This window comes from Chiloscyllium plagiosum, unplaced genomic scaffold (assembly GCF_037043375.1).
Source record: "Chiloscyllium plagiosum isolate Xiang-an unplaced genomic scaffold, Cpla_swu_hap1 HiC_scaffold_46, whole genome shotgun sequence".
NCBI lineage: Eukaryota > Metazoa > Chordata > Chondrichthyes > Orectolobiformes > Hemiscylliidae > Chiloscyllium > Chiloscyllium plagiosum.
Window position 1 is genome coordinate 56,902,557 of NW_028270184.1, and position 8,018 is coordinate 56,910,574.

Genomic DNA, 8,018 nt, shown 5'->3' on the forward strand with positions numbered 1-8,018 from the left:
GAAATGCAATTAAGCTAAGTGCAAGAAGGCATACCACCGGCCTTGTCTCAAACCTGCTACTCATCTATGAGGACTAATCTGTCAGAATTGTGTTTGCTCGTTTCCTTTGAGATCACAGTCCACAAATGTCCCAGTTCCAATTCCTGGGCCGGGCCCGGTTACCACATTGCAGTGGGGTGGGGAGCTTTGTGTCAGCCTGAAGTTTTTGTTAAGAGCAACATTGCGGGTTGACGTTGACGGTATTGACTAATACTGTGTCATCAAACTTGGAGGAAATCCTTTCGAATGTATTGATAAACTGGACTGAGCCTGTTTCCATGCAGCCCTGTTAGTAGTGTTGCAATATTCTAAGTTAAGAATAACACAACACCAGGTTATAGTCCTTCAGGTTTATTTGGAAGCGCCACGAGCTTTCGGAGCGCCGCTGCTTCATCAGGTGATTGTGGAGGGAACAATTCTAAGGCACAGAATTTATAGCAAAAATTTAGAGTGTGATGTAACTGAAATTATCCATTGAAAAATACCTTGATTGTCTGGTGAGTCTTTCATCTGTTCGAATACCATGAGAGTTTCACTTCTTTCATGTGTAAATCACAAAGCCTTTTTTTTTTTTAAAAAGTTGCATTCCTGACAGTGGCCCACCAAATCACTCATTGTATTAATCACTGCACAGTCTCAAACAAGGAATGAAACTGGATGGATCACATTACATCTACCAATGCACTGGAAAATACAACAACACAATCAGCCCTCTTGACCCTGCAACGTCTGTCTCACTGTGGGCCACCAGCAGCAGCAGAACTGTACTCCAGGCCAATCGGAAGTCTCATGGCCTGGTATATCCCCGACTCAACCATTAACAGCAAGCCAGGGGAATCAACTATAGTTCAATGGAGAGTTCCGCAGGGTATGCCAGGAGCAATACCAGCCATACCTAAAAATGTGGTGCCAACCTGGTGAAGCTACAGTGCAAGCAACACCAAATAGAACTATGTGATCCAAAAACCAATGGATCAGATCTGAGTTCTGCCACACCTAGTCAGGAATGGTGATGGACAATTAAACAACTCACTGCAGACAGCCATCACAGATATCCCCACCCTTACCGATGGAGGGGCCTCACACATTAATGCATCAGATAAGACGGCAGCATTTGCAGCAATCTTCAGCCAGCAGTGCCAAGTGGATGAGCCTTCTCCATTTGTCTATGACATCACAGATGTGAATCGAATTGGTTCAAAACTCATTTCAAATCAGATCAAGAAATCGATAAGCAGTGTAAAGGTTATGATCCCTGCCAGCATTGTGGCAATAATACTGATGGCTGTGCTCCAGAACTTGCTGAAACTGTGTTGCTGGAAAAGCGCAGCAGGTCAGGCAACATCCAAGGAGCAGGAGAATCGACGTTTCGGGCATGAGCCCTTCTTTAGGAATGAGTTCCTGAATGCTGCCTGACCTGCTGCGCTTTCCCAGCAGCACATTTTCAGCTCTGATCTCCAGCATCTGCAGTTCTCACTTTCTCCTCCAGAACTTGCTGCCCACCAAGACAAGTAGTGCTCCAGCACTGGCATCTACCACATTGGGAAATGTTTCCCAGTGTTGCTCAACACAAAAACGCAGGACACATCCAACCCAGCCAATTTCCCTCCATCAGTCCACACTCGCTCAGCAGTCAAGTGATAGACGTTGTCATCGACAGTGCTGTCAAGCAAATGCTCACAATAACCTGCTAAGTGATGCCCAGTTTGGGTTCTTCCAGGGCCAATCAGCTTCTGAGATTGTTACAAACTTGATTCACAAACTGACAAACAGCTGAATCCCACAGCTGAGGGTAACAGCCCAGTCCCACTCCAAGACCACTATTTCGACTTAGAACATAGAACATAGAAGAATACAGCGCAGTCCAGGCCCTTTGGCCCTCGATGTTGCGCCGATCCAAGCCCACCTAACCTATACTAATCCACTATCCTCCGGTGATATCACCCAACCTCACCACAGTATCAGCTCATTTACTGAAACTCTCATTCATTTATTTTGTTAACTCTAGATTTCATTATCTAAACCCACTCCTGACCAGCATCCCACAATCACCCTCCTTATAATCTTCAGAATATTGAAAACTCTACCGCCCAAATGCTCACTTGTACCAGAGCTTGCTGCTCCATCAAAGGTCTCCTATTTATAAGCAACAGCAATTTACTTTCACACCCTTGACTTAATTCCTGGCTGTAATCATTCCTATCTCCATGCACCAGACACACTTTCACATCTCAATAAGTCATTTTAGTTTAGACTCCCAATGATGTGTTTATTTTTGAGTTCAGCTGTGTGACTGTTTCTGTAGATTCCAAGGCGACACGATCTGGAATTCCCACCCTGTAAGATCTGCTTTCTACCATTAAGTCATTCCTGAAAAATTGCTTATTTCGCAAAGGTTTGGTCACCAGACATAATATTCTCCATCTGTGGCCTTATGTCAAAAGTTCTCAATATTTTTGTGAAATTAAAAATGTGTTGATTTGTACAGATATCTTCTACTCTTCACTATCTCTGAGTGCATAATCTGTAATGTCTCCTATCCAACCACGCTGTGGGAGCACATTCACTATTCCAACTGCAGCAGTACAAGGAAGTCAAACATCACCTTCTTAACAGGCAACAGAGCTTTGGCCTTGATCACTTGTATCTGTGGAAGGAGAAATACACATCATGTTTCAGGGATTGCAATATGTTTTCTAGGGAATGAAAATGGTGCAGAATTTGACTGTCAGAAATGGAAGGAAAATCCACTCACTTATTGGAAAAAAAAACTCTTGACTGTCAAAGATATTGTGGAAAAAATAACCTGATAATGGAACATATGGTCAGGAGCCAGGCAGCAGTGGACAATTCATTTACAAAGAGGTCTGTGAACGTAATAGTAAAATACTACACAGAGCAAAAATACACACGAGAGACTGAGATAGCTAGACAACAAACAAGTGGACATCAAGGAACCCAGAGATGAATCAGAGCAATGTTCACTTTTATGATCCCACAGTCAGAGATGTCTAGCACAGAAACAGACTCTTCGGTCCAACCCACCTATGCCAACCAGATATTCTAACCTAATGTATTCCCATTTTCCAGCACTTGGCCAACATCCCTCTGAACCCTTCCTATTCAAATGCCTTTAAAATGTTACAATTTTAGTTGCGCTTTCGGCTCCTTTTGAATTCCCCCCACCACCACCCTAAACCTATATCCTCTAGTTCTGGGATCCACCAACCCTTGTCTATTTACGCTATCCATGTCCCTCACGATTTTTATAAGCCTCTATAGCATCACACCTCAGCCCATTATGCCTCTCCCTGCAATTCAAATCCTCCAACGCTGGTAACATCCTTGAAAATCAATTCTCAAACCTTTCAAGTTTCAGTGCCTCCTTCTGATAGGAGGGAGACCAGAACTGCACACAATATTCCCAAAGTGACCTAACCAATGTCCTGTCCAGCTCTTTTACTCAATGCTCTGACCAATAAAGGGAAGCATACGAAATGCCTTCTTCACTATCCTATCTCCTGCGACTCTAATTTCAAGGAAATATGAACCTACATTACAAGGTCTCTTTGTTCAGCAAGACTCTCCAAAACCTTACAACGCAGTGTGTGAGTCCTGCTCTGATTTGCTTTTGTAAAATGCAGCACCTCACATTTATCTGAATTAAACCCTATCTGCCACTCCCCAGCCCATTGTTCCATCCGATCAATATCCCATTGTACTCGGAGATACCCTTTATCACTGTCCACAATACTTCCAATTTTGGTGTCACCTGCAAACTTACTATCTGTACCGCCTCTATTCACATCCAAATCATTTAAATGAATGACAAAACAAATCCAGAAAAAAAACAACATTTCTCTGGGTGTGAATATGCTCTGTGTAAATCCTGCCCTCTGACTCTCTTCCAGAGAAGGCTGCACATGCGTCCCGCTGAACTTTGCCCCCTACAAAGCTGGCGGCTGCACGTGTCCAGTGAATCGTTGCCCCGAATAAAGATGGTGGTGCTTACTCGAGTCAATCGCTGGATGAGGTATTTTCCCGTTTACTGCAAAAACGGGACTAAGTTTCAAATTTGTATTTTCCGATGTGCACCAAATGTCTATAAACCCTCTCAGCCCATACCAACACCATTCCCCTCCCGCTTGCTGCTGTTTATTTCTATCCTCACCAACAGCTCTCCGTACACACATCCCGAACCAACCGCGAGGATGATCACGTGGTACAGTCTAGTCCAGCCCCTCATTCACTCTGATTGGTCGGAGGACCAACTCCCCCCAGGTCCTCCAGCTCTGTCCCTGCCTTTCCATTGGTCCGCCGCTGACATCAATCACCCAGGGCCCATTGTTGGCTGGAGCATGCGGATTGCTTCGTGGCTTTTGTTGCTGTTCATGAGTTACAAGAGTTAAAAATGACACAACACCATCTCAAAACCACCTGATGAAGAAGCAGCAAACCTAATGCCTCCAAATAATCCTGTTGACCAATAGCCTGGTGTTCTGTGAATTTTACGTATATCCATCCCAATCCAACACCAACACCTCCAAGTCACGAATGAGGGAGGGATGTATAACCTAAGAACTAGGAACAGTACAAAGCCGTCCTGCCCTTCGAGCCTACTCTGCCATTCAATAAGATCATGGCTGATCATTTCGTGGACACAGAACCATTTACCCATGTTCTCACCGTGTCCATTAATTAATTACGTTTTAAAAAATCTAACCTAGCTTTAAAAACGTTTTCTAAACTAGCATCAACTACTTCCCTGGGCAATGAATTCCATAGAGGTCAAGAAGTTCCTTCTCAATTCAGTCTTAAATCTACTGCCTCTAGTCTTGCGGTGATGCCCTCTTGTCCGAGCTTCACCTGCCAATGGAAAAATCTCTCTACTTCTATGTTATCCATTCCATTCATTATTTTATATGTTTCCATTCTTCTGAATTCCAATGAATATAATGCCAATCTACTCAGTCTCTCTTAAGCCAACCCCCTCAACTTCGGAATCACCTAGTTAACCTCCTCTGCACCCCCTATCGTGCCAGTACATCCTTTCTCAAGTAAGGAGATAAAAACTGCATGCAGTACGCCAGGTGTGGCCTCACCAGCACTCAAATACAGCTGGAACATAACCTTTGCTTTTAAACACATTCCTTTCAGCAATGAAGAACAAAATTCCATTTGCTTTCTGAACTGATTGTTGTACCTGGTGACAGAACTTCATGCAGAAGGATGCTCAGGTCACTCTGCAGAGCAAATGATGCAACTTTTTAACATTCAAGTGATTTTTTTTTTAATGTTACTACAACCAAAGAGTATAACCTTTATATTTACAAACATTCTATTTCATTTGACAGACCATTACCCACTCACTCAATGTATCTATGTTCCTCTGCAAAGTTTCACAGTCCTCCGCTCACTTTATTCTGCTAATCATCTTCGTGTCACATGCAAAATTTGACACCCTACACGTGGTTCCAATTCCAAATCATCTGTATCAGTTGTAAATAATTGCAGTCCCAACACCGCTCCCTGAGGCATACTACTTGTCAATGATTGCCAGCCAGAATAATACTCATTTGTTCCCACACTTTGCTTCCTATTAGTTTACCAATCTTCTATCCATGCTAATACGCTACCGCTAACGCCATGCACCCTTATATTATGCAACAGCCTCTTGCACAGCACCTTGTTGATGGTCTTTTGGAAATCCAGGTACACCGCATCCACTGGGTTCCCGTTGTCCACCTTGCTTGAAATGTCTTCATAGAATTCAAAAAGATTGGTCAACCATGACCTGCCCTTCATGAACCCATGCTGCGTCTGTACAAAGGGGCAATTCCTATCGATATTCCGTATTATTTCTTCCTTGATAATAGACCCAAGCATCTTTCCCACTGCAGAGACTAAACTAACTGGTCTATAATTCCCCACTTTTTGTCCACCGCCTTTTTAAAACAGTGGTGTCACTTCTGCTGTTTTCCAATCTGCTGCGACTGCCACAGAGTCCAGTGAATTTTGGAAAATTACTGCCAGTGCATTTGCTATTTTTCCTGGCATCTCTTTTAGTACCCTGGGATGCATTCCACCAAGGTCAGGAAACTTTTCTATCATTAGCTCAATTACCTCCAAACAGTCTAAAACTAGCTGTTCTGAAATAATGATAATTTCCAAATCCTCACCTACCTTTGTCTCTTTGCTAGTTACTGGAAAGATATTAGTATCCTCCACTGTGATATTCACATAACTAAATGCTTCTTCTCATTTTCCAAAGGACCAACATTTACTTTAGCCATTCTTTTCTCGTTATATATATTTATGTAAGCTTTTGCTCTCTGTCTTTATAGTCTGTGCTAGTTTATTTTTCTCATGTTCTATATTACTTTTCTTTATAGTTCTTGTGGCTTTCGGTTGAAATTTAACATTTTCCCAGTTCTAGTTTCATGCTGTTTTTGGCCACTTTGTACGCCTTCTCTTTCAATATGATGTTCCAGAACAGCAACCCAATTCTCCAAGCATTTCACATACTCTTTCTTCTTGCGACGGCACTCTCGACCTGCTTCCCTGTTTTTCATGAGGCGGATTTCACGTTTACAAGTGGTTTCTTCAGCATTCTGGGGCTGGCTTTGCAGGACTGGTGAAGATGCCATAACCATTCCCTGGCCAACAGTGAAGTTAGGAGTTGTACGGATCTGATAGGTTTGGACATCTCCAGCAGCACCTTGTACAAGTGCTGTCCATCAGGGCTCTGGACATACTGTATAATGGTTACTCCAACCTTGGCTGTAGCTGCGTTGGTCATTGTTTGTGTCTGGAGCCCTTGCACTCCATCTGTACCATTGTTGGCCAGCTGAATTGGTCCCCGCTGTGTGACAGCAAGGTATTGTCCGCTGCTCGTCTGATAGATGGGTGTCTGCATCGTCATTGTAGTAACAGTTGAGACAGACTCTTCTTCTGATTTCTCCTCATTGATTTCTTGGCACACCGGGGGGATTAGAAGAAAGTTCATTCAGAATTTTCCTGTATGAAGGCCGTCTCTGTAGAATTTCTCTACGGTTGAGAGTCAGTCATGCTATTCACAGATTCCTGGGAGTCCTCACTTTCAGGTATAGTAGAGAGCTGAACAGTCTGAACTTGAGGGGACTGCCTGATTGAGGACTGAGTTGCTTGGATAACTCCTTGGACTTGAATTGTCTGCCCATTCGGCAATTGCACGAAAGTTACTGCTGGACTTGTTGTTGATTGGATCCCAGGCATGGTTACCTGCATGGTCACATTATATATTAATGATCTGGATGAAGGGACTGGGGGCATTCTATCGAAGTTTGCTGATGATACGAAGTTAGGTGGCCAGGCAGGTAGTACTGAGGAAGTGGGGAGGCTGCAGAAGGATCTAGACAGTTTGGGAGAGTGGTCCAGGAAATAGCTGATGAAATTCAATCATCAATGAGCAAATGCGAGGTCTTGCACTTTGGAAAACAGAATACAAGCATGGGCTACTTTCTAAAAGGTGAAAAACTCCATAAAGCCAAAGTACAAAGGGGTCTGGGAGTGCTAGTCGAGGATTCTCTAAAGGTAAACATGCAGGTTGAATCCGTGATTAAGAAAGCGAATGCGATTTGTCATTTATCTCAAGAGGGTTAGAATATAAAAGCAGTGATTTGCTACTGAGACTTTAAAAAGCTCGGGTTAGGCCCCATTTGGAGTACTGTGTCCAGGTTTGGTCCCCACACCTCAGGAAGGACATACTGGCACTGCAGCGTGTCCAGCAGGGATTCACACGGATGATCCCTGGAATGGTAGGTCTAAGATACGAGGAACGGCTGAGGATCCTGGGATTGTATTCATTGCAGTTTAGAAGGTTAAAGGGAGATCTAATAGAAACGTACAAGATAATACATGGCTTGGAAAGGGTGGATGCAAGGAAATTGTTTCCGTTAGGCGAGGAGACTAGGACCAGTGGGCACAGCCTTAGAATTCAG

At 43.5% G+C, this 8,018-nt stretch overlaps 1 pseudogene; it reads right to left on the reverse strand.

Moving 5' to 3' along the window:
* Positions 1-2,894: 2,894 nt before the first annotated feature.
* LOC148136352 (cyclic AMP-responsive element-binding protein 1 pseudogene) lies at positions 2,895-7,296 on the reverse strand (annotated as a pseudogene).
* Positions 7,297-8,018: the final 722 nt, after the last annotated feature.